We start from the raw sequence: 27,444 nt of genomic DNA, 5'->3' as shown, positions 1-27,444 counted from the left end.
TTATCTTCGTTTCTTTCGTCCCTTTGTTTTTCTTCTAATCTTTCAACCTTGGTGGAAAAAACGTAATTAGCTCGCCAACTACGACCAGTGATTGTAGAAAATTTCAGACCATAGACTTAGCTGTAATCTGATTTGATGAATTTTTTCAAAAAAATTCAACGTCACTTGCTCAAAAAAATACCTTTTTTTTCGTCGCCCGTTATCTCTAGATTCTTTTTCTCAAATATTTGTGTCTCGGGACTTACTAAGTCAATTTTTCATCTCAAAATATTGAAAATTCAGCGAGTCACGAGTTTTTGAGTCAAATGAATTTTACTATTTTATGATTTTTTTTTTTTTGTTTATCATATTTAAAATTTCATTTTGCTACAAATAACTAATTTTTTTTACGATCGACGATAGCGCAAAATGGTTAGGCGTGCCTCGTTTTTCGTAATTCCAACGATATTCAAACAGTTTTTTTTTTTTTAACCATACCTGTTATACTGAATTTTTCTAGTTACTACAACAAATGAAATTTTTCTCAGTGTAAGTTAAAATATTTTTAGTTTTTTAAATTACGTCCAGAGACATGCTCGTTCACAAAAATTGTAAGTAAAACAAACTTACTTGTGAAAAAACAAAGTATAAAATCATATTTTGGTGCTTTTTAGAGTTGGAACAACAACGTGAAAAATCGTCGAACGAATCCACGAGCTCGAGGTTCGAAGTCTGGTCGTTTTGCCGTGGAATTTCTCACGTATATGCGACTCCTTATCGCGAATTCGTTACATTCTCCACCCAGACTGTGCACATCGAATTTTTGCCAATTTAACGAATTCCTCTGCCGCCTCGGTACGCTCTGGGGTTTTTATTCAATACCGATAAACCGATCTGCCGAGGTTGGACAGCCGCACAGATAATACATGCGGTATACATTTTCGTATAATTCAGTCGACATTGCATGAACCCGTATTCGATTACGTTTTTTCAGTGTCTGCTACACTGTTTTTGCAAACCTTCGACATGTTTTCATGCGGATTCTGTAAACGTAGAAAACATCTCAGAGATCTTTTGTTAGTTTCCCTGCATTGTTAGGTAGGCAAAATTATTAAAAAATAATCACCCTGTGCTGCAGAATTATATTTTCCGCAGGAAAGTCTTACAATTGGTTTAGAAAATACATATAAATTTAATACGCATGTTTTTTATTCTGAGATATTCCTCTGGAACATGTTTCGTTTAACGTATTACTTAACTATTGTTTGCATCGGAATAAAATTTTACAATCAAATAACGGAACTAAATGTTGATATTTCACCGAAAAAGGAGGAACTTTCTTTCTTATCTGCGTAATCGGAACAAGAAATTCGATAATCCCGGTTCGTTAGTTTAATTTTGATTTTAATAAAGAACGATGAAGTGTATATTTTCGTAAAACTTGAAAAGTCAGTTTTAGACGAACATTTTTAACAAAAAACACAAAAAGTCCCGATGATCATAAAATCCGGTTTCTGATTTCTTCGACGTGAGATCAGCCATCATCATTTTTGAAGATCATTCAACTATCCACACGCTTTTATGCATATGATTTATTTCGTCAATTCTTAAACAAACTTATCTTACCCAATGTCAATATTAATATTAAATATAAATAACAATCGTTCGTCTAAATTGTAAAAAAAAGAAGATAAAAATAAAACAGAAATAATATTTTTACGTAAACAAGTCTCAGCTCCCCGATAAAAATATTCCCAATTTTCTCGCGCGCCTAAAACGCTTGCAAAATTGATTTCAACGTTCAATAAAGGATCGTTCTTGTACCCGAACGGTAGTTTTGTTTTTAATGAAAATATTTTTTCCTAGAGCCAATTATTTGAATACACAAAATGTGTTATTTTCCGACTAGATCTAAACGCTGATGTTGGGACAGGTTGGTCTAGCAAGAAAAAATAAAATAAAATGAAAATAATATCGCCACAATTTGAAACAATTTCAACTCTGACCTATTATACATGCATATATATTTAAACATATATGCTTATACGTAACTGCTGCGCACATGTGCAGGACAGAAGGGATTAAACGACGGTCCAATATATGTCACCGGTGGCCAAATCGTGACAGGTCATGGAGTGAGGGAAGCGAGGGAGTCGGTCGAAAGTATGAATTTTGAACAGGGATTGTATAGCCGTGGTCAGAGAGCGGTAGATAAGCGTTATAAATATATTACACATAACATAAGAATGGGATTTTTCACGCCAACTTTACAGACTGTTTAACATGAATTTAATTTAATTTCATAAAAAAAAATTTCCCTCTCTTAATACGACTACTGAAAACCTTCCAAAAATATTATCAAATTTCTCGGATCACTCGCTTTTGTCCTCTGAATTTTTGAATTCATCTCAAGACTTTTTTTTTTTTCATAGAAAAAAAAAACATTCCACTTTCGAAATAAAAAGTTTTCACCCAAGATTCAAAGCGGAAGGACGTTTTTTTTTTTACATTTTATTTAATTATGTTTTAGATTTTTTTGATTGTTTTTTTACATTTTCCTAACCGTTGAAAATCTGTTATTATACATGCCGCAATTTTTAAAATTGTTTTCTCTAATCAATCCTAAGACAGATCCGCGATGAGAGATATTTTTTCACTTCGTTTTTTTGTGATTCAAATTTCGTCAGTCATTTTTAAATGGTTTTAAAAATATTGAAAACGTTATTGAGTTGAAGTCAGACCGGATGCTGAGCGATGCTCGACCCTCGTAACAATCGAGTTAACCCTAAATTTAAACAACATTTGTGTCCGTGCTTCGGAATTCACCCCTTTCTCTCTTTCTGTCTATTTCATTTTTATACACTCGCGTTTAATTGTCGATTAGACTTTTTCTTTAAAATTATTATTATACGAGTCATTTTGTTATTTTTCATTTATTTTTATTATATTCGGTCTGTTTGCTATATTTTATTTTTAATCGACTGTTATCTATCTTCTTTTGTTAGGACAGTTTAATTGTAATATAAATTTTCGTTGTTGAATTTTTGTATTTTATACCTAGACGTATTTACATGCATATTATGTATTTTATTTAACGTTTAAGGGGACGTTAGAAGGTGTGCATCAATATTTTATCCATTTTGTCAGTATCGTTGATTCATTTATCTGTTATCGATGATGTTATTTTTTTTTATAACGAACCTTCACAAAATCATGCACAACATCACCACTGCATTTTCTTGGTGAAACGGATCAGAAAACTTTGTTTTTTGCATCAGATACAACCGCATTTTTCAAATTTTGTAATATTCAACGATAGGCTTAATAATTTTCTTATTTTTAGTGACAACGATAAAGGTTGAGGGACCACTTATTGTCCGTTCGATACGCAATTAATTACCACGCACTCATACGTAATTTTTGACAAACTCTAAATGAATTCTGCAAGCCCCATGGCAAACCGTAAGATTTATTGCTTTCTAAAAACTTCAAACGGCCGTCGTTCGGCAATCGAAAGTTGAGGAAAATTGAAAATGTTTGATCACGTTATTCAACTCCGCAAAATATTTCAATCTTTCGCTCAAATGTAATCCGTTTCGATCGAGATATTTTCCAAGAATTCGGTATATAACGCGTAATAAGTTTTGCGTGCAGTTTTGAGGTTACATAACAGGAAGCGGTGGGAGTTTCAAAAGTATCGGGAATCACGTTTACGGTATAACCGAGGAACTTGATTTTAGATTGAAAATCTGCTCCGACCCGCGGGTCAAGCTTAAAGAATTTATCCAGAATTTAGAACACAAGAACTAATATGTAAATGTTGAAGCGCGTTGTTTCCTCCCAAATCAAAGACTGCTCGTGCTTCTTTGAAAATACTTCCACGAAAATCAGCGTTATACTTTCATGCGTATCGTGAAATGGGAAAATAAGACTGAGGAAATGAAAAGGGCGAACTATCCGTCTCCGAGGATCGCGTCTAGGATACGTGGAGAGAATTGTTTGAAGCCAGCTGTTGTTAACCTTGTTTCCCCCGCTGAAATTTTTCACGTTATACGTGTTTCTTCATCTCTCTCTCTCTCTTTCTCTCTCTCTTCTGATATTGCAAAACGTAGATCGCTCGACCTTTGTTCGGTCTTATAAGTTGTGCATTGCGGGGAATAAACTACCCGCTAAGTACTATCCCGCATAATGGCCGTGGCGTAATATCGCCGGCGTTGGCACAACGGATCGCCCTCCGCGTTTGCCTTTCACTCCGGCTCTTCTGCATTCAAAAAGATTCAAGCGATAGCAGAGTTTCGGTAATACACGGGGATGCTACTCGCATACATTCTGGGAAACAAACATACCTTTGGTTTGCAGGTTTTCATATCGGGGTGGGGGGGGATGACAGCTAAAGAGATGAAAAAAAAAGTTGACTTTCATTGCGCAAATGTTATAACATACATATGTATGTAGTGTATTTTTTCTTACCTTCCGACATATATATATATATTTTTTTTTTTATTGTAAAATTTTTAATCCATTTACACAATATTCACAATTCTTCGACGGCTGAAGGGAATGTGAATTTATTTACTGTTTATCAATGCGTTAATTCCGCGATATTTGAAATTCCAACATCCGCTTATCGAATATTGTTTCTTTAATGCTATATTTATCATCGACATTGACGAATAACGAGGACTCGGACGTCGTGAAAAAATAGGTCACATCGCTTATACGTCACAGGAAAATTAAGGCTGGTAGTACGATACAAAAGAAAAAGCAATTCAGAAAAAGTTTGCGAACGTTTGGAAAGTGCGAAAATCACTTTGCGGTTCTGACGTCCGTCGCTGATCGAGTCGTCGTGACCCTCGAGTTTCTGAAGAATTTTATTTTTTTTTCAAACTTTCCGAAGGGAGGTCGCAAAATAATATCCATAGCCGTGCGAGACGAGAAAGAGTCAAATTATGTCGGAATTTCTACGAGTTGTCCGTTTATTGCTCCTTTAATGCGCTTTAATATAAACCGAGCGAGTATATTGATAATGATAATAATTCTTAACAAATTTTACCTAAAATGAACAATGACGAAATACTTTTTGATATTGTTTGTCTGGCACATTCAACTTTTTTTTATCAATTGTGCAAACCATGTTACAGTTGACAAACAAAAATTGAAAGTGCTTAAAAAAAAAAAAAAAGAATAGAAAAAGGGTCATCTCATGATGAGCCTGGTCTTGAAATGTTTGAAAAAAAAGCTACAGTTTTTGAGAATTTTAAAAAAGAACCAATTCAAAATCATTCTCAATATTTATAAATAATCAACGAGTCGAATTGAAATCTTAAGAAGTTCAGGGTACTGTTTTATAGTTGAAACAATTGCACAAAAATTTTTGACGATAATCAAAAATGGTGTGGGTCAGGCGTCGGTTGGATTCGGATGAAATTCCCTGTATAAATATATAAATATATCATCTAAATGTATGGTTAATGCAACCGATGATATTTTTTCGTTTCAAAATATAATATAATTTTCAGAAAAAAAATACCAAAAATGCATTTATGAACGATTTTCTTGTATAAATCAACTTACGGTAAATAAATTCGTCACAGAGTTTTCGTGTGGCTTTGAAAAAAATTTTTTAAGTCGAAGCGGACATTACTGTACGTGATAATATGCTTTCGCGTTGTGTGAGACGGAAATTTATACACGCGAATATATATATACATATATATATATATATATATATATAACACTATATACATGTATAGAAATTTTTCACACACGTTATTCCTGAGGAAATATTTACTACATTATTGTACGTGTTTGTGCGAATATTCTGACCGCGTGGTAAAAATTCCAATAATATAAGCGGACACATTTTTCTCACCGACACCCCCGAAACGGATGACAAAGTGAATGATGAAAAAAAAAAAAAAAAAACAAAGATAAACGAAAAACAATAACGTCGGTATGTACTCACATTTGGGTACGTGAAATATCGTACGTTTTTTAAAGAAAATTGGATGAAATTGTATACCGGGTTAATTAGGATACAGATTTTTCATTAATTTGATGATAATTTGTGTTAACGATCGGTTTGTAAATTTAGTAACTAGCTTTTGGTGCCGAAATAAAAAAAAATAAAATAAAACGAATAAAGTGATTTGGTGGAAATGTTCAGGGATTCCAAATTTTTGCTGCATCAGCAAATGATTTCTCGGAGCGGGGTTGAAATTCCGAATTTGAAAAGTTTCGAAAGGGCATAACTCCGACAAGTCAAGGTTCCGTAAGTGTGAGAATGAGAAAATTGAAAACTCTGAAACATCAGAATTCCGAATGATCGTAGATTTTCAGTTCCGTGAATTATTTTATATATATTTTAATTTTCGGAATTTTACTCGATCGAAATTTTATTTTTCGATATTTTACCCTATCGTAACTTCATTTTCGTAATCTTGCAATACGGAACTTTGAGCCGTGGATTTCCGACCATTCGAAACTTTGCTGTTTCTTCGAAGTTTGATTTTTTCCCTTGAAATTTTGTCACCAGATAATTCATAATTAGACTCTTTCGGTACTTTTCAAATTTGGAACTTCAACCCCGTCCCATTTTCTCCCCAATCAATTAACGCCAAGTAGCATCTCGTCTTCTTTATTCCTCCATTCCTTCGGTCAAAATCATTGAAGAGCTTGTCTCGTAGTAAAGAGCCGAAGGGCAAGATCGATTAAGTTTTCTAAGCTACAATGAAATTACCGGGTTTACAAGAACCTTCGCGTTCTTGATAGCGAGACAAATTGGATAAATGTTCCCCGCGCTCATCGGGACCATTAAACATCATTTCCAGTTCGAGTCTGATTCTTCGCATCGCAAAGTAAAATTCTCGGTCCTTCCTGTTCGCCCGTCTGCACAAAAGAACGAAAAGCAATCTTCCGCAAGCTCTGCAATTTCGTACGCGAATATTCTCGCCCGTTTGCGGTTAACCCTCGTATCGTTAAAACGCGATTTTCGCCGATATTGAACGCCTTTACAATTCGCGTATTAATTTCTTGATTTCATGCGTACCAATTTCAAGGATCACGATTTCTACATCTGTTCTCTAATTGTACAGTGCAATTAATACGACTTGCGAATTTGCAAGTGCAGGAAAAAAGTGCGAGTAGTTGGATCTTAAAATGGTCTCAAATTCCGAACTATTCTAGTTGTCAGTTGCAATATTCGTATAAATTTATACATTGAGTTTTGGGAAATTACCGATCATTTTATTTTGCATCGATTAATTTTCAGCTTCACCGTAAAAAAAAAAAAAAAAAAAAAAAAAAAACATCCATACGAATAAGAATCTGTGAAAGACGTTACGCTAAAGCAACTCGGAGCGTTGTGTGATTATCGTTGATCGTTAGTTAATCCGTTTAAACTATAAATGGAGAACTGCGCGACGGTGAAACCTGAAAGCGAGGTTCGTTTAGCTCTTCCTAATATCTAAGATCGTAACGGCACCATTTGCAGTGATAACGAGCTTAATATCGGTGTAGCGGATGTTAAGGAACTCGACCTAAACGACTTGATGTTTAAGGAGACTTTGGATCATTTGAGCCAAAATCTTATCGTGTAGTTCTGCACTTCCGACCTTGAATTGCTAATAAACAGGGGCTTACATAATATGCCATTGTATTATCAGGCTTATTCATTATTACTTTTACAAACTCGGTGATTTTTTATTTTGTGTTCTGATCACTGAAACATCAAATCTGTTTGTTCAGTGAACTAGATTTTTCCTGTTCAACAAAACGACGACATTAATTTATATTCCTGTTATTTTTCATGGTAAAAATAATTATTTGTCACGGTAAAAAACTTAAATATTTAAGGTCTGTGGTGTAAAAAGAGCTGGGAATATTTCTCCTTCTTCACCACCTGAGCCGAGAGAGTAATTTAAATTTAATTTAATTAGCAAGTTGCGGTTTACGGAGTGCCAGCACAGCTATTTGCGTCCCATAGAAGAGTCGTTAAAAGGGCGTCGCGTTGCGGTGGCGATTCTCGACGAAGGGTCAAATAATAACGCTTTCATAACCGTTGATACCGCCGACCATACACCGGAAGTCGCATCCCTGTTATTAGAGGGTAACAGGAAAAGATGGATCTTCTTGGAAGCTGGGCAATACCTTTGAATAACAGAGTTTGGCTATTCAAATTGTAAGCTCGGAAGTCGGGTCTCGTCTATTCGACCGTCGAATGCGATCGATCCGCAAGCTCGAGTCATTCTATGCTCAACTAGAACGTCATGAAATACCCAATTCCGGGATTGAAAGCCTCGATCTGCAACTTCAGTAAATACCGTGTTTCACAACTATTGTTATTATTGTATAATTAAAGTGTAAAATTGAACGTCTCGATGATTCGCGTCTGCCGAAATTAATGTGACGAATAAAATGAATTAAAAAAAAAAAAAAAAAAAAAACGAAGAAAAGAAAAGAAAAGAAATCTATTTTGATCTTTGAATTGTCTTAGATTTGTAAGAATTTTCTTGTATAATTCCTACCATAATTCCGGATAAATTTCAATCATCCTGCCGGAATGGGATAAACGAAGGACTAATGGAGTGTTGCAAATTGATATAATACGGAGTTCTCCAATTTCCCGGGCGTATCAACGCTGCCCCGAGAAGCCTCTCCGGATGTCCAGAGCTTCGTTGGCTCTTCGGGATAAAACTGGTTGACAAATATTTCCCGGATACAACGGAACAAGTACTGACATTGTCACGCAGCTAAAGCTGCCTTGCCTCGGGCTTATAACGTCTGGTCTTCTCGCTTTAATTTTGCGCCCTGCTTTTACCGTCTTCTTTATTTTATACGGGTTTTTTCTGCTCTTTTTTCTTGCATTTCCCTTTTTTTTTTTTTTTTTTACTTCACATTGCTCACCCTCCGCGAGCTGGGAACGTTTGAATTAGATTATCTCGTACCAATATCATAATTTCGCGGAGAGAATCCTGAGAATCCATTCCACGGACACGACGACGTTGACAAGTTGAAGAATTCACCATTGGAAGTACGATTTCGAAACTCGAATGACAATGGAATATTATTATTATTGTATGTTATATTCAGCGAGCGAATTTCGATTGATCGGAAATTTTTCGATAACTCGTAACACATTTTTTTTTTCGAATTCTGAAACTGCAAAAACGTGGCAAAACAAAGTGAAAGATGAAATTTTTTGAAATCGAATCCTGCGAACCTTAAATTTCAATGAATTAATTATTTTTATTCAACGGAAGTGAAAAGATAGACGGGTGATAAAATTGAATTTATACATTTGGCATTCGTTCAAATTTCAGTAAAATTGTGGAAAAATGTGTCGCAATCAGCTTTGTGTAGGTAAGACTGTAGTTTTCAATTTTTACATCTTGTCTATTGACATCAAAGAAGCGCGTGTTGATAAAAAAAAAAAAAAAAACTACGAGCTCATCCTGCAAGCTGGTATTATGGATAAATTTATGCATAGTCTGGTGCAATTTTTACACAACTTTCAATGTATGAGTGATTTTTCCTTCGTTGTAATTCAATCCGAGAACAGGGACGAGCTTTATGACATTGAATATATTGCATGAAATGTAATCGGAATTGAAATACGCTCCGCGCAACCTTTTTCTCATCTTTATCCTTGTTCTTATTTAATAATTTTAATCACAAAAGAAGAAGGATAGGCTGCCTCGTTGAAACGGTGCTGTAGACAATTTGAAATTTCTTAGCCGCGGGTTTAATTCTTCCGGAGAAAACTGTTTGCATACCCCTGCAAGATGAAATTCAAGCAATCCGAAACAGAGAGCACAGCTCCGCACTCCGAGAGTTGGCGATAAAGTTAAACCAGTTCTGGCTTGCTTGAAACTTTGTTGAAGAGGCCTTGAGAGACGTATTTGTTTACCTATGTGACACATACACGTATAGTGTATGTTATTATGCCGTATATTGCACTTGTTCGATTTTTACAAGTACTGGAAATGAGCGTATTATAACCGTCTCAGAAATTTTCAAGTACACATTGTTAAAATATAACAGAAAATTGGATTTCAAAAATACCTCATTTGCAATAAATCGATTTGTGAAAATTTTCATTAAGCAACGAGTGCGCAAAGTAGGTGGTTTTTGAACGAATGTAGTTTGTTGTCCGAGCAAAAGCGAGCTGCCTCCTTCCCCCTGCTGAAGAGAAATACTCAAAAGGATCACAAACGAATTTTTTTTTTTTTTTTAATCTATAATCATGAGAAAGGTAAAAGATGTTCCGAATAATTGGAAAGTTGAAAAATTTCATAATCATCACAAAAACAAAAGTTCTCATGTTTGTAATAGTCTTGATTCGTTTTTTTTCCGTCAAAAAGCTATAGACTTTTCATATGATTTTTGTGTGGATATAACGCTTTTTATATTCGTATTATATTCTATTTTTATTTTACATAGAGTGATGAAATAACAATTTATATCTGAAAGTTATGTTTCGTTTGTTATATTTGATTTGAATAATTGTGTTCATAATATCGTTTGCCGTGATACAATTGTTGAATTGGATAGAAACATTTCTGTTTAATAACTTGACAATATTACACGTAGAACCACTAATTTCACCTACTCAAGTCCAAAGTAACTACTTTGCGCACGTTCTTTCATAGTACGGGAATGAGTCACTTTGTACACTCAAACCGGTGCGCAAAATCGAACTTTGCACATTCAAACAATTTGGAAATGACTTATTTTCGTACCAAGGGCGTAGTTTGAAGCGAACAATATTTTTCGTCCTGTGCAAGCGTAAAATTCGGTTTTCGGCCTGCGATAACTAAAAATTATCCGTCAACGGTCAGGATCCGAGTTTCAGCTGTCAAACTGTTTCTGGCGACGACGTAGTCGATACAAATTTTCGAGGTTAGAATCTCAAATAATTGAGGTAGTGAATCGAAAAGGTTTGGGAAGCATTTTTTATTGGGTCGCAAAGGTGATTCTTCAAATACCGGTCGGAATTTAATGCTTATCCTCTTTGAAAATTCAAACGTACATATTTTGCGTAAGTTGGCCCGCCTGCATCGCAGACCAAAATGTCGCTGCGGGAAGATTTCGCCGACCAATGAGATTGAATTATTTGGCGCATGCGCGGTTGATTTTCAGGTTTCAAGAGATTGTCCCGGTATGTTCATACATACCCATAATCAACGAAACGTTTAGAGAAAGGTATGTGCGCTCACTTATTTTCTCCGCGTAATGTTCTTTTCCATTTCTCTCTGTAACGTTCCTATTTTTTTCTTTTTACCTCTTTCTCTCCTCATTTATCTCCACCTTCTGTCCTCCTCCCTTCTCATTCTCATTCTCTCTCTCTCTTTCTCTCTCTCTCTCTCTCTCTCTCTTCTCACCGCCCATTCTCGTCTACTACAACGCCGTGTCCACGTATATATCCTGACCATAGTTTTCCATTGTTCTGCAGAGTTTCGCCTTTGCCGAGTTTCATTTTATTTTTACTAATTTCTTTTGTTTCTCATATCGTTCTGTCCGTTTTTTCTCACTTTCTTCTCTTAGTCTTGAACCGCCGCGTGTTCGCCTTCCTTCACGCTCCGTAACCGCGAGTACATCACTCTTCATTTATTCCCAACGGCTGACGTTGGATTACTTGAAAAGTATACTCCTCCATCAGATTCGCCCTAAGACGCGGACGAAAAATGAAGCAAAGTACGCCCAACCTCGGTATATTGAACAATTCAGATCCTCGAACTTTTGAAACTGAAAGAAATATCGTTCATAACCAATTACCCCCCGTTTGGAAGTTATTGTTAAGCAAAAGACAGTTTGAACCGGGACAGTGTATACACGGGCCTAATCCATGGTCTTACCAAACCATTTCGGACCAAAAAATATCCCGGATTGTTCGCCGGATCGATCAGGCCAAAATGGACTCTCAAGTTTCACCTTAATCCTCTTGCAGACTAGAAATTAGTTCGCCGCAACACGCTTGAGCTCCCAAATTATTGTCCTAATCTTGAATTATATTATTTCCATCCATGTAGTCATTTCATAGTTGAAAACATCGTATAATATAATGCCTTCTCAGTTCGTCGTTTCATAATACAGTATGTCGAAACAGGGGAACCGTGTCACGTTATAATGCGATAAGGCTGCCGCTGAACTATAACTTTGTTGTTATAAACAATGCCGCAATGCCTAGTTCTTGCGTTATTGTGATCCTCGAATGCTCAAATTGGCGTGAAATAATATCTTGAGTTGAATGGTGGAGCAATGTGTTCTAGTTTGATATTATAACTACGCGGGTGGACCGGCACAACTTGAAAATGACGTATTTGGTTTTTTGATTTTTTTTTTTTCTTGGTATTTAACAATTGCAATCCACACGCTCGGAAAAAGGTCTGTCAGTCTGGTGTTTCAGTCAACAAAGTTCAGAATCACAATATAAGACGTTTGGGGAGCTTTTTGTTCGGGTTTCAGATCAGGGTCAGGGAATGTTGGAGAACTTGACACGTAGTTTGAAAGTCGAGACACACTTTGAGCTTCTTTACCTCATTAAATCTTCAGCCGAAGACGTTCGTGAGCTTAAGGTTTCTCAAAAACCGCTACAAACGCCCTTCTGGGTGACTAAAAAATGAATTTATGAAAGAAAACTTAACATGCCAAAAGCGTGTTATAATCTACATTAGAGAAAGAGAGAGAATGAAAGAACATATTATGGTTTCTTTTTTTTTTTTAGTCGTATCTAGGCTTAAAACATTAAAATATGCCCAAAAACGTTGAAATTGAATAACGGTTTAAGAGAAAATGCTATATGTACTAGCAGATATAACCTTCTGCTACTGTTTCAACGATATTTTTTTTTATGTACTCATTAATGGGAAGAGATCGTATTTGCCTTCATAGTTTCAAACGCTCAATTTGGATTAAATTATACATTTTGATTGATTTTCAGAGCGAATAGTGAAAAGGAGAAAAAATAATTATACATACTAAAATAACATTTTTGGCGGTTACGACCTTATGCCATCAGACACGCAATATTCAAGTTTCACTTGGCCATTGTTCGGTGGATTTGATCGGAGCATACAAGCAAACAACTTGTTCTCAGACGTGTTACATGCATAATTAATCCCTGAGTTTAAATCACTGAACGCAATTATAAAAGCTAAACACCTTCCATTCACACCGTCATTAATTTGTTCCGCCTAATCCTGAGGCATGAATAAAGGTCACTAAGGTGGCTTTGTTCCGGCGGGTACGGAGGTGGTGTGTACACGAATATACGCATGGAATACACCTTGAAATTCCTTGAATACCTCGACGTCCGTTGAGTTTGATTGAGTCGGGCCACACAGGAAGACGAGTTCACCTCTTCGACAATGGGCATTTGTTTCACCGACCTTTTCCATTGTTCAGCACCACAGGCTTGCTTATAGGTTTTTCCCTTCGTAAATATATTACACATCCCGGCAGAAATTCACACTCACACTCACCCATGTTCGACACATTCTCCAATCATCGACTAATGTACGAACCATTTTACGGGGCGGTAAGGAGCACGAGCCGATTGATTCACCGGAACGATATTACTCGTGAGCGAAGATCGAGGTACTGGTTCCTTCGGGTCACGGACAAAACGTCTGAGAAATAGGTACGTGGTCCAAAATGATCGCTATAAATCCTCACCGGGTACAAGGTACAAGCTCGCGATGAATTTCCTCAACGATTACTTCAGGAAACCTTGGTCTCGAACAACGCTGCCCTCAAGTCTTTACCATTATAACAACCCTCACCAAGGAACGGCACGAGTGTCCGCAGATATTATTTGGCATCCATTTGAAATCGTTCTGATCCCGTTTATGTTAGTTATTCACAGAAGTGGCTAAAATTGATGAATTCAAAGTGAAATTGACAAGACACCCACAATGTGAAGTATAACCTTGACACATCTGTTAGACTCTGGTATAAACGGATTGAAAATTTATGACGTTGAATTCAATGTTCATGCTGCAACGGGCGTTCGGTGAATGGCACGAAAATTTCCTGATGATAAAAAGTGCAGCGTACTTAAAAATTCATATCCGTCAGCGTAGCCGTTGATATGGAAAATGCAATAAGTATCCTGGTGAAAATTGATTTACTCCAGGTTGCGTGAGAATCGCGGATTTGTGTTTGACACGATGATTGAAGAATAGTTATATACCAACGCCAGACACATAAATCGTCTTATCGAGTTTAATATGGCTCGAGTATAAAATGGGAGAGTCACTATTTTTTAGAGCATCTGGTATATTGCCAGATTCGCCACGGAGGAGGTAAATTGTCAACTTGAAGCATCGCTGTAGGCAAAATTCTCGGCTGATAGGCTCGGCGTCTCGGAGGCGTCGTCGTCATTTACTTGGTAATCGGATTTGATCTTTTACCAAGTCAGGATCCATTTTCCTAATACTTGATCTTTTCTACCAACTCAGCACCACCACCATCACCAGCAGTAGCGGTAGCAGCGAACTCAAATCTCTATCTACTTTATCTCCAGCAAGACACATTGAGTTACGATGTGATATCGGAAGCGATATCTCAATTATACCAAGTTAGAGTAGTTCGCGTCTCCTCGCTGCAATCGACGCCCAGACCATCACACTCGGCTTCTATAAATTCCTCTCCAACACGGTCGGGCATACACATGGCGAAGGGATGACGTCTGATTGGGATGGGAGAAAGAAGAAGGAAGGAAAAGTGAGATCCTCGTCGATACCAGGGACCCCGGCGCGGCGTTCCCGAGATACGGATGACTCTCGGCGTTGAGGCAACCCCATGGGCAATCAGAGAGCCCACGTCTCGGAACACCGGCGACCGAATCTAGTTGTTAGCCCTCTGGTCACGCACTTCCACTGCCGATACTGCTTCAAGGGGACGAAATACTTTCCGCTCCTTCAGGATTTCAGTCCAACTTTTCACCGTCTCTCTTCCCGAACCATCCACTATACCCTCGATCCAAACCACCCTCGGTAATGGTTCGCTTTTGAATCCATTCAAAGGTCAAAGTGATCTTTCATATCACGTTGTTCGTTGTTCAGGAAAAGTCGAGTGGGAAGTTGAAATGTGACGGGGAACTTCATTCGGAACAGTTGCGATTGAATTTACGGTAATATTTACAGTGAAACTTGTCCGGTAATGTGTCACGAGACCCTACCGAGTGTAACTGACCCCGCGGGGATAAGAGAGAACCGGGATGTATCTCGTGCTTTGAAATGGTCAGGGAACGAGGTCTGGAATTGTAATTGCGTTGATTAAAATCCACGGACAATTAACGAGCGGAGAACGTTACTTTGCAAACTTGGAGAACTTTGAGCCGAAACACTCGTGTTACAGAGGTACGGACTTGTCGTCTACGTGTACATAGGTTAGCCACTCACTTCTGCTGGTACTCTTCACCCCGCCCCGAGAAATTCTCTACCAACCTGATGTTGATTTATTTCCTTAATTCTTACGCCCTGTTCAACTCTGACCTCAATGTCCCAGGGTTAGGTTAAATTTCCAGAAAATGGTAGACCTCAGTTTCGCTACGTTACGAATGAAACCCCATCAACTCACCTTTTTGTTACATCACATTTTCGAGAAAATTTTATCTGCCAGCACTGTGCTGATCAAAAACTGGGACTGGAACAGGAGTTGAGCTCCAACGGTCGAGTGACTTTGCCACTTGTATGCAATTGTACGGAATTCAAATGTTTCAAACTACTCTTAGGAACCGGGGATTATTATTCACGAGAGGACGTTTTGCCGAGTATATTCAATTAACATAATGTTATTTAACGTCAGTTCCAGCAAGCGGATGAAATATAAGATCCCTATAACCTAGTTTACACTCGGAACTCGAAATCTTCCAAGTCTTAAGGTTCTTGAAACTGTCAAATCTGCTGGACGAACGATCGGAATTCAACTTCTTGTGGGCGTGGATCGAAAAACCCGGGGCTTAATTGTCCGCTTGATCGCCATTGGCGTCGTATCTATTCTACGGCATAATCGTTTCCTGCAACATGAGAACAGGATCTCCATCATCTTTATCTGACATCAGCTATGGTAGTAGCCCTGCCTTATGCATGTTCCTCTTCTAAACGTGTTGCTTTCGTGTATTTTATTATAATTCCGAAGAAAGGAGACCCCGCGCGGGATGAAAAAGCTTTTCGAATAAAGAGGTAGAAGCTTCGGATAGTGAAAAGATCGTATATACGATAACGGCTTAGGAACGTAGTCGTAGAAGCGATAGATTCACGCACTCCTTTTGCCGGGTATACAAGCCGGGTGGTTGGATGATTGTATAACCCTCGTTCGTATGATGGATGAAAGGGGGGAGGCATGAAGATGCTCCACACGTACCATTCTGAGGACGGGCTCAATTTTCATGTTTTCCTTTTATCTGTTCCGTTTTTACTTTGGGGAAATACAGAATCGATCAGGTTACATTATAAGTATTTCCTGGAGGATGGAACCTTCAAGAGTAACAAAGTAACATATTGATACGAATAGAAGTTTCATGTTTCGATCCACGATTCACTTGCTCTATGATAATTATGGACGTGTAATGAGTATAGGAATGAAGAGAATTAAACAGAGAGTAACAAAACTGTAGTGATGAGAGATGAATGAATCGGCTATCGAAAGTTTTCGAATTCAAGAAGTTGGTCCGAATTTCAATCCTCGGGACTTCTCGCTCTGTGGAAAGAGATAAAATCTTTATCGTAGGAACAGTGAAAATTTTAATCAATAACGAAACTTTTGACGAAGATGAATTTCAATTTCAATATCAGAATCTATGAATCGATGTATGAAAATTTGTTACAACTCGTTACAGAAGTTTGTTTAAGCAAAAATTCTCGTCTCGTCGCACGTTTAGTTCACAGGCTTCTAATTTCTTTCTCGAGACAGGTTTATAATATCCAAATTATCGTTAGAATCAGATCGTTCTGGTAAATGTATAAAATTTCGAGGTCAAAGTATCATTCGCAAAAGTGATTTGCCTCTTTTCCCTGATACGAGAAATACAATGACAACCGTAATCGCAAAGACTTGTTTTCCCCGTTTTCCGGAATGTGCAGTACGTGCCGGTGGCGTTAATATTCTTTTATTCTCAGAAAAGCGAACCGGGTATGAGAAGTAGCTACGTGGGTATATTTTTTCCTCTCGGAAAAAGCCAGCTCTGACGGTTTTATGGTATTTTATTACACAGCCGCAGCACAGATATTGTGTAACACAAGGAAGCACTTTTCGGCAGTACCATACACTCTCGAAAAATGAACTAAGCAGCAGACCCAATCGCGTCTAGGTGCGTGTAAAGTACTGCGGAAAAACCTAAATGAACGTAGACGTAAAAAACATCCTCACACTGTGCGTACCTATACATGTATATAGGCATTGAATAATTTAAAGAAAGTTGAAAGTTAGAAACAAAGTATAGTCCAGGCTTTCGCACGCCGACCATTAACATAACGAAGCGCGAGCTTCTTTCGTCTTCCCTCTTTCTTCGCTACCGTAAAAAAAAAAATTTGGGTGAATTAGGTAGAAAGCCTTGACAACCAATCGCACTGCGTCTGTATATTTAACGTGGAAGCTTCAGACCTGTAAGAGTCTCGGATAAACTGCGTTCCTAAGTCCTCCCTACCTTTCCACTCGGCGCAACAAAACTCGATGAAAAACGACCGTGGTTTAGGTTACGAAATATCGGAAGCGCCATGTGGCGGTAGAAAGTATAAAACCCCAATTGATATAGCGAAGGATATTTCATTTTGAAAATTGTTTTTTTACCGCACCTTTTACTCTGCAATAACAAAATATATGATCTTCTTTGAGGTTATGTTCGTGCAATTGAACCGCGTCTATCAGCTGATCGGTCTTTCGCCGCCATGTTGCTCGGTGACTTTCATATATTTTTAGCTTTATACATAGGTTTTTATAATCGAGTGATGTATGATAACTTCATCTTTGGCAATTGTTACTTTTTTCAACAATATTCGACGAAGGGAAAACGTATTCGTGAATAATTGAAACTTGATATCTTCTGGCCCTTTCAAGTTTACGGCATTAGCCTGATATCCGTTATTATCGTAGATACCAGCTGTAAAAGTAATTATTCCAAAGTTCTAACATGAAAAACACCGATGGATTGATATTCGATACGAAATTGATGGTAACTTTGAAGATTTGAGGATCGAAAAATTAGGGACATCAAAATCAGAAGAAAGATACTTTGACACACTTATTTATAGGATTCCCTTTGGTCGAAACTTGAGTTATTGCGATGTGAAAAAAAGTGGAAGCGATCAGATAGCTGAGACTTGATGCGAAGTGGGTGATCCACGGGATAGAGCGTAGCTTTTAAAATCCGAAATAAGATGAGTTTGATTCAATTTGTTACCCTGTGGAACAGGTCGCTTGAGGTTTCACGTCCTGCAGGGAAAATCCGTACGACAAGGGGGAACTGGGGTCGAAACTATTCATCAAACGAGAAAACGCCGAAAATCTATTGCTTCGCAGCGACACTGCAAAAAGAGAATAAAAAACGAGAAGAGAGAGAGAGAGAGAGAGAGAGAGAGAGAGTGAAAGAGAGACGCGAGATAAAAGCGGGAGTGAGAAGAAGCTCCCAAATCAATTCTTATTACCGGGTGCTTTCCGATAACACGAGACAAATCGTTTTAAAGATTAAGTCAACGAATGATACCTCGGGTCATTTTCGTTCATTTTCTTCGCCGAATTTAAGACTCACGTTGCAATTCTCATATCACACCTGCTGTTCTTTTCCTTGTGTCATGCAATTTTGGTGGATTGAAACTGCAATCGAAACGATGCTTGTTGTTCGATCACGAGAAGCGTGTATAATTTATATATTTTTTAATTTAAAAAAAAAAAATGCGGACCGAAATCGTTCTTATTCGATAATTTTAAATCATTCTGAAGTAATTCGTAGTCTTAATCCGCGTTTGATATTTTTCGGGAAAGATTTCCGATATCCCAACGAGCGTGGAATTTTTTCTGGAAACATTTTTCCCGTAACGCGTTTCATAAAATTGAAATTGCATAAGCGTGCGAGAAAAGCGTTATCGATGCAAATGAGACCGATCTCGATATCGGTTATACGTATCGGGAAAAGGAGTCGGAGAGCAGAATTTTACGGAAGGCTGGTTCAATGATTGAAATCCGAGTCGAATATCATGGTTCGCATGGAGAATTTTCGGTGGTTCCACATACATTTGTGTTACTACAAACTGATATAACCCCGGCAGGTTTATTGTTTGCGGTGAGAGTCGGAGAAAGAGAAAGCGAAAGCGTCCGTGCGTGCGTGTGTCTGTTCGAATGAAAGTGAAATCAATTCTACACCGCCTACACGCGCATACCGTGCGATAGGTACTAATTGCCGAGCAATATTTAACCACCTCAGTGACAGTTGATATGATAGTCCATTAGACAGCGTAATTATGCATGTAACGCGATACCCGCAGACAATATCCATCCGATGCCGCTTGTGTGCTCGATCTAAAATGAAAGGGTGCTCAGGTGCGTTTCCCGACTACAAACGCGCTGCACATTTCGCACCTGATCGACCTCGATGACTTGTTTTTAACGACAGGGAACCGGAGGGCGAAATAGAGGATTCGAGGATCAATGAACGGAAAATTTGAAGGCGAGAAATAAGCGATCTGGAAACAAATTTTATTTCACCAATTTTATTTGCGACAATGACCGTGATGGAAACAATTTTGATGAAAACAGAGTGGATGAAAATTGATCCGTGGATCTGTATGCTTCATAATTTTTATGTAACGCAAGGCGTATGAACTGTTTTTTTGACAATTAGTGGAAATTTTATTTAGTACATTTTCTTAAAAATACTATCAGAAAAAAATCAGCTCCTGCGTTACGTCAATAATGTCAAGATGAGAAGGATTAAGCCTGTTCTTATATTCTAATTACAGCCTCTTTGTGCGCTCAAAAGGGAAGAGAAGATGAAATCGGTAAGGAGATGAATTACCGTAATTTTCAAAATTGGCCATTGTCACTTATCAAAGTATTACATTCGTGAAACTTTACGACAATCGAGTAACAAACGGTCTCTAGTTCGGAGTTTTTGCGCAAAATCCGAAAGAAATCAAAAAATCAAGGAATCATTTTATAATAACTAAAAAATTGAATTCACACTTCGAAACGTTCAAATACGCTGTAATTACCCAGCAGGTATTAATTAATATAAATGTGACGAATAATTTTCAGACAGTTGCGATAACTGCACCCTATAGTATTGGAGAATATTGGACAATGTATTGGTGAATTATCCGAATAACTGAAAGTTTTATTGTTATTATCATTGGTATAAAAGTGATTATTTTTATTGCTTGACTGTTACACAGCACTGCAGTTAGCTCGACACTGGAAAGTACAATTCTCTGATTTTCGGATCGCTGAAACTCGTCCCCAGCGACGGCTGACCCTGCACAGTCTCTTGCAAAGGTTTTCGGAAACTGAGGGGAAAAATTGATGAAACGTTACGCGGTATTCGATGTAGTTTAAACTGTATTTCGAGCAGTATTGAACGGCTACTGGTTGAAACGGCCTTAAACTTGGAAGATATAATTGGTCAAATCGAAAATTAATATGAAGAGTGGCAAAACAATGGAAGTGCCGATGGAATGGAATCATTATGATTTTTCACGAGCGTAAAAAAACTGTCCCGAAATTTCATTAATTAATTTTAAAATGGAATCAACGAGTAGTTTTCAGAGTTTTTCAAGCTCTTTCAAATGGTCTAAATCCCCATTCAATATAGTTCTTTGTCTTCGAGAAAACGACTCGTGAAAATCGATTTTTTCGTGCCACCTTTTTATTTTTACTTTGAATATTGATTATAAATACAGTTGCGATAATCAAGTTACGAAACAGATATGAATCGAAAACTTGAATCTTAACGAATAAGAATCGGTTGTAGATTTTCAAATTTCAAAAAAATGATGAATCGAACATAATAAGCTAACGAAATTGTGAAATTTTAATGAAAAAACAGTTGAACAGTATATTAACTCCATTTTATCGAAGTGAATCCTGATAGCACAATTTGAACTGCGGAGACATGAAGCGAAGCGTATCGGCCATATTCTTGTTTTTTTTTTTTTATTTTCAATCGTGACGATAAGCGATTTCGCGAACAGACCAATTCATATCTGTCGACCAGCCGTCATAAATTCAAATAACGGATTGCGACGCTGTATGTAACCTCAAAAGTTTTGACAGCTATCCGTGTTGAATACAACCGATAGCGAGAATGGTGAAAATTTTTGAGGTTACGTTTACAACGGTTGGTCACCCTGTCAAACAATTTCTCTCGGATTTTGGCGCATGCGCGTCACATTGTAACAGAAGATGGAGTCACTCGGTATATTTCACCTGTATATGTTTAACCAGCAGATTTTCGCAACCGTCAAACTTTACGCTCTAACCAAAAGTTGCTTGATTCAGTTTTATAATTAGCATGTCCAACTGTTATTGTGATAAATCGACCCTTTCGTCGATTCCGGCAAAAGGAATCATCCTAATTGTCTTTTCCGCAGTGGTTTTTTGCAGCTTATGATTTAAAATTGTACTAATTTGCGTAGCGACATTTCACCCCTAGCAATCCTTCTGCGGCATCGACGACCCCCCCCCCCTCCATTAATTAATTAATTCAGTCTTCGTCGCAGATGTTTCGAAAATTTTGAAACTGAAATTCGGACATGCACGAATTTTTTCAGATCACAAAAACACAGTTTTCAACTGTTCCCTTTTTTCTCACGATCTAAAAAATCTTCTTTGAATGTTTTCTCAACTTGAGTGAAAAAAAAAGTATTCCTATACTTCGGTATTATCGATTCGTGAAAAACGGTCTACCGACTTTTTATCACGTTTTTATCTACCGAGCAAATCACTGCACGTCGTTACTGCAGTTTATAAAGTATATGTATACTATGTTATTTGCCTAATTGAGTATTACGTAAATATGCCAAAATTCATGCGAGTATTGCGCATTATACGGCTGATAATAAAGCGTTCGTCACATCGTCACGTGATTACGGATAATTAAACAAGCGGAAACTCTAGCATTGGAATTCTAGCTTTCAATTTGGGTTTCTGCGGCTTCTTGTTAAACTAGCTCTCTAGTCATCTACGCCACATATTTGTCAGCGCCTGTCGATTCATTCATTACTTTGATTACGCCCCTGTAATGCCCAATAAAACTGACACTGGTAGAAAAATTGATATCAAAATCGGTGACATGATCGGTATTTTTAACGATCTGAAATCATAAAACAAAACAATAAAACCCACTTTGGACAAGAATTTGGATTTTCAATCCTTTCAGAAACCTTGCTGCAATATTTAATCAACGAAAATAAAAATTTTTTGTCATCGAAATAATTCTTTTTAATCTTCACAGCCTATATTTTATCTCGAATCATTATTTTCACTCCGTATAACACAAAGTTTAGCGAGATTCGTTAACTTTGTCAGTATCGGTTAGTTTACCTTCCAAAGAAACGAGACGATTTTGTTTCAATAGGTTTTTGACTAGACCGGGACGCCTGATACGTCATTAAATACTGATATATTGGTATCCGAAGAATTCGCTCGAGGCAAATATTTTTTTCTCCGGGTAATTTTACACCGCGGATGCGATACCTGTGTAACGATCTGCAGTTTCGTCCGTATCGAAATAACAGCTGAAAGGTTGTCCGATGCTGCGGGCGGCGCTTTTTTTCTTTTTTTACAATATAACGAACAAATATTAATTGGCGTTGCTCGCCTTAATTACTCCAAGGCCATTATTCGATTAGTAGAACTGCCGAGCGCGTCGGAAGACTCTCTGTAAAGCTTTTCGAAACACGTATCCAGTTTTATATATATATATATCGTATTACAACTATTTTTGATTATGGATTCAGCCTGAGGAAAAGAAAAAAGACGAATTCAAAATGTTCTACTATATACTAGAGATAAATATGAGCAAATTCGATATCAATAAATATATAGAGTAAACAGATTTTTGTATTGAACAATGTCTGATTATTTTTCACACAATGATTTTGTAAGTGAGCCCGAAAGACTTGGAAAAAATGGAAAATCGAATATGTGAAGGGATTTAGAAAAAAAATTCACCCTACTTATACAAACCACAATGTTTTGCTTAAAGTTTTTTTCTTATTTTTTTTTTTTTTTTAGAATTTCCTACGAGATGTTTCTATTATAAAGCTTCATACGCGAGTTCAAGTTTCGAAGACCTATATTGTTTATTCTTTTCTCTCTCTCTCTCTCTCTCTCTCTTCTACGAAGTTAAGAAATATGCGTTTAAAAAATTACAAATCTCGACACGGGAGAATGAATAAATCAATTTCAATGAAATCGAAAATTAATATTTGTCATACGAAAGTTTCTACAGCGTAATTTTCCATATTTTAAATTCTTCCAAAAAGTCATGTGTCGCCAGTAAAAAATTTCATCGGTTTCTTCACGCTGTTGGATTTTACCGAGTCGACTATAAACGAAGAGAAATAAAAGTAAAATCCCAGTCGATTCAATTTTTTCGTGGAAAATCGTGCTCACTTTTATAAATAACCAAGCAACAGATCTCGCAATTTGGCGTGTATAGTCCGCAGACACTGCAGACCCACGGCTACCAATTAGATACCATATAAACTTGGAGGGCGTAATGTGAAATCGATCAAGGACCAATTGAAGGCCGGTCTTCCTTCGTCTCTAATTCTTCCTCGTCCTCGTCTCGCTCGGATCTCAATTACAGTTATTATTCTACCCCGTGTCGAAGCCAATGCAGGCATACGTGTAACTAACTTCGCGTAACTATATCCGAAACGGAACGCATTGCTATCGTCTTTGTAAGAAAATTTCAAGGCCGTCGTTGCTGTTCCAGCTTCCATACTCGGCAGGGTTTCCTGACATTCGCGTCTGCCAATTGGCCGGCTTGGAATTGCCTAACGATTCGCGAAGCGTCTCGTCTTCGATCAATCATAGAGACGTAGGTAAGTTTGGCGGGAAATTGAGGTAATTGATCCCATGGAGCGTCGTTCGGACTTTTTCGCAGTATTCTGAATCTCCGGCCATTTTTTATCTTCGAAAACTAGTAACTTACACACGACGCTTACACATGACTCGCGGTTTCGTATCAACGCGTTATTACAACATCGGGTTATCACGTTGAACTTGGGAAAATTGAAATTCTTATCTCAACCGCGCGTCATCGATGCGAGGTCGATTTCCAACAGCTTTTTAAAAAAATACCCACAGAGAGAATAGAGTGGAATACAGCGTATTTTATTATACCAGGGTGGACACTCAAAAATACAAAATGAGTAGACTGAGGAAAATTTCATTTTTTACAGTAGCCAAAAGAATTCAGTAAAACAGGTATCGTTAAAAAAACTGTTTGAATATTATTGGAATTACGAAAAACGAGGTACGCCTAACCATTTTGCGCTATCGTCGATCCTTTTTTGGTTATTGCAACGCAAAATCAGTTTCTGAGGTTTACTCTACTTTTTTAGTTAAACAAGGCTTTAACGTCAATTTATCGTTGCACGAGCATTGAATTTTCGCAACAGTTGCAAGAAAATATATCAACAGTGATCGTGATGAGAAAGAATAGTAACGGATACTAGACTTTCCGGTGACGGCTAGAAAACTAATTTTCATTTTGGACCTGGAACTATATTTTTCGATTGTGGTAAAATTGAAAATACTTAAGGACTCGGCGGTAACTGGAGATAAAAATTTCTCCTAATGTGAAATACAAAGTTACTGACGTAGAGGCTAACTTGAAGTAACTTAAAACTACACTGAACCAGAAATCTTTCGGCGTAGTATTAGAGGAACTTGGGGTACGACGGACTCGAAAAGACGATTAAAAAAATTCTTTTATCGTGTAAAACTTACGAAGGATTCGATTTCATTCGAAATACTTTATTTTTTTTTGACAAATCGCTTACACTCTCAATTATAAAAACTATTGAACCAAAAGTTTTCTTTTTTCTTCTTCTTCTTCTTTTTTTTCTTCTTTTGCTGGTAAATTTTTCACGGGGTCCATTGTGCCCCAAGTTACCAAATATTGTAGAGTGATTAATACATCTAAATGGTGTGCACTGTGATAAGGAGGAAAATTTACGAGTGTAACAGATTGTATAGATTGTCAAGAATATAAAGATAATGAAAATTAGAAATTAAGGTTACAGCGGTTATGGGTTGCGCATTATAGATAAGAGACTTGAGAGGGAAACAAAGAGAGGTATACGCATGGATAAAGTGAGGAAGAGATACTTTGCCGATTATTCATTCTAACAGGTTTCATTCGGGACGCAATTTATATCGCATGCATTTAACGAGCAGTAAATCTCGTTGCGGGGAATCTGCAGCGGAACACACGTCGTTACAATAATATCGTTGCAGGTCGGTTTGATCAAGCTATCTATACCTGCTATGTTCCTACATTACCGACAGCGAGTCATAAATCAATTTTCATTCCATTTCTGACGGACATTCGTGAATACCAAAACCGCTATCGCGACAGATCAATGAGGTATCGACTGAGTCAAATGTTTTATCAAAGTTTTGGTAGCCTTTGTATTTTTTTACTAAACTGAACTGCGCACTTCGCCCGGGATTCAGGATGAAAGCTTCGATTATAATATCGTTATAGCTGATACGCAGTTCGAAAAAATTTGACCAAATTCGATAACATTTCCGAAGTTTCTGGAAATCGGATCAGAGTTCCGTTTTCTTTCGTTATTTCACGCGATATTCACTGTCATATTTTTTTTTTTTTTTTTTTTTTTTATCTAAATCGATAACGGACGAATAATAGTTTCACCAATCGAGAGATTACTAGAAAAGCGATTGTTAAGAAACTTGAATATTTTTGCGCGTCGTGTTTCTTTTGCAATTTTTTAGAAATTATTATGTATAGGGCAGAATAAAATTGCAAATGGTTACGGTCGTTGTCAAATCCAGATTGTCCGAAACACAGTAAGTATAATCTTGTCTTCGTAATCGTATTCGTTTCGTCCTTTATTCATGGTGGATTCATTCGCATCAATGACGTTAAATTTTGTTAAAATTTATTGAAATTAAATTAGTTTCACGAAACTGTGCAGAGTAATTCAGTCCAATCAACGAGCGCGACTCCCAATTGAGCCAGTCTCGCAACGCCGGTGCCAGCATGTAGCAATTAATACAACAGTAACCAATCATTAATCTCTGTGTATCAAAAGTGGGTGTACAAAAAAATACAGAAAATTGTATGCATGATACAAATGAAACATGGATGAATAAAAATAAAATCACACAAATCGGATAACGATGGAAAAGGAAAACTGTTTATGTACAGGTCAGTTGACGATACAAGAGGTATCTGTTTTTTAGAAGACTCAACAGTGGCGATCAAAAATTTGAAAAATTAAAATCCGTTAAAAAAATGAAGAGTTGGAGAAAAAATTTTACAATAAAAACGATGAAAATGATAAAACTATGGTGTTTTAATCGTAATCACATATTTTCAGGCTACTTTTACTCATAATTTTAGGATCATTGAGATCAAAAAGGTGCAAGTTGCATGCCTATCTCATGATAATTGTTTGTCTGTATGTTGGTTCAAATTTTTAGACACGGTTGGCGATGCTGTAAGAGAAACAGAGATAGATAGATAGATAGATAGATAGTTTATTTGCCCTGGGACAGGTCTCCTCAGGCAGCGTACAGAAAGCTCATAGAAACAGATTATATGCATAAGCATTGAGCACGATAAAGCTAACAACAAATTAACGTATGTAGATCAATATTCAGGTTGAAAAATAATGAAAAATAATGATTAGAGAAGGAGATAAAAAATAAATAAAAGTAAACAGACCGAAAGAGATTACAAAATAAAGACATAGTAATAAATAAGATTTAAAAAAAAAAATAGAGTTGAAAAATTGAACAAATAAATAAATAAATAAGTAAAGAGGTTATGGAACATGTGCAAAAATATAAGAGAATAGATAAAAGTAACATAACATGGAGAGAGAGAGAGATTGGAAAGGATAGAGAAGAAGAGACTCTGCGGAATTTGACATTTGACATTTGACATTTCGCGAGTTCTTATCTGTGCAATTTCCGTCTCTTTCAGATGTTCGAAGATGAAGTCGACCCGACCTCCAAGCAGCAGAGCCCGAAAGGAGACGGAACATCAAACATAAATGACGGAACGTGAAAGCGACGTAAAATGAACATTCGGTGCCGTAGGATGCCTTTTGCCGAAGGGTTGCACAAGGTGAGTAATATTGTTTAATTTCTGTCTATCTCGCATTTATTTTTACCTCCAACTCCCCGAACGTCAAGGAAACGGTGATCAATAGAATTCGAAACTTGATACGGCAGAGGAAAAATGCGGTCGGTAATTTCATCACCCCT

At 37.2% G+C, this 27,444-nt stretch overlaps 1 protein-coding gene across 3 annotated transcripts in view; it reads left to right on the top strand.

Annotated features, from left to right (window-relative positions):
* LOC107220228 (5-hydroxytryptamine receptor) overlaps positions 1 to 27,444 on the top strand; it is a 177,845-nt gene that overhangs the window by 18,179 nt on the left and 132,222 nt on the right. For 2 of the 3 annotated variants that reach the window (XM_046731592.1, XM_046731590.1), the window contains exon 2: positions 27,161 to 27,304. The gene's annotated coding sequence lies outside the window, so the exon portion shown is untranslated. Of the gene's footprint in view, positions 1 to 26,356; positions 26,381 to 27,160; positions 27,305 to 27,444 lie in introns of those variants that run through there. The other variant, XM_046731591.1, reaches the window with a different exon arrangement.

The sequence above is a fragment of the Neodiprion lecontei genome, chromosome 2, assembly GCF_021901455.1.
Source record: "Neodiprion lecontei isolate iyNeoLeco1 chromosome 2, iyNeoLeco1.1, whole genome shotgun sequence".
In the NCBI taxonomy this organism is placed as follows: domain Eukaryota; kingdom Metazoa; phylum Arthropoda; class Insecta; order Hymenoptera; family Diprionidae; genus Neodiprion; species Neodiprion lecontei.
The sequence above is the reverse complement of the archived record's forward strand: the minus strand, read 5'-3'. Positions and strand labels throughout refer to the sequence as shown.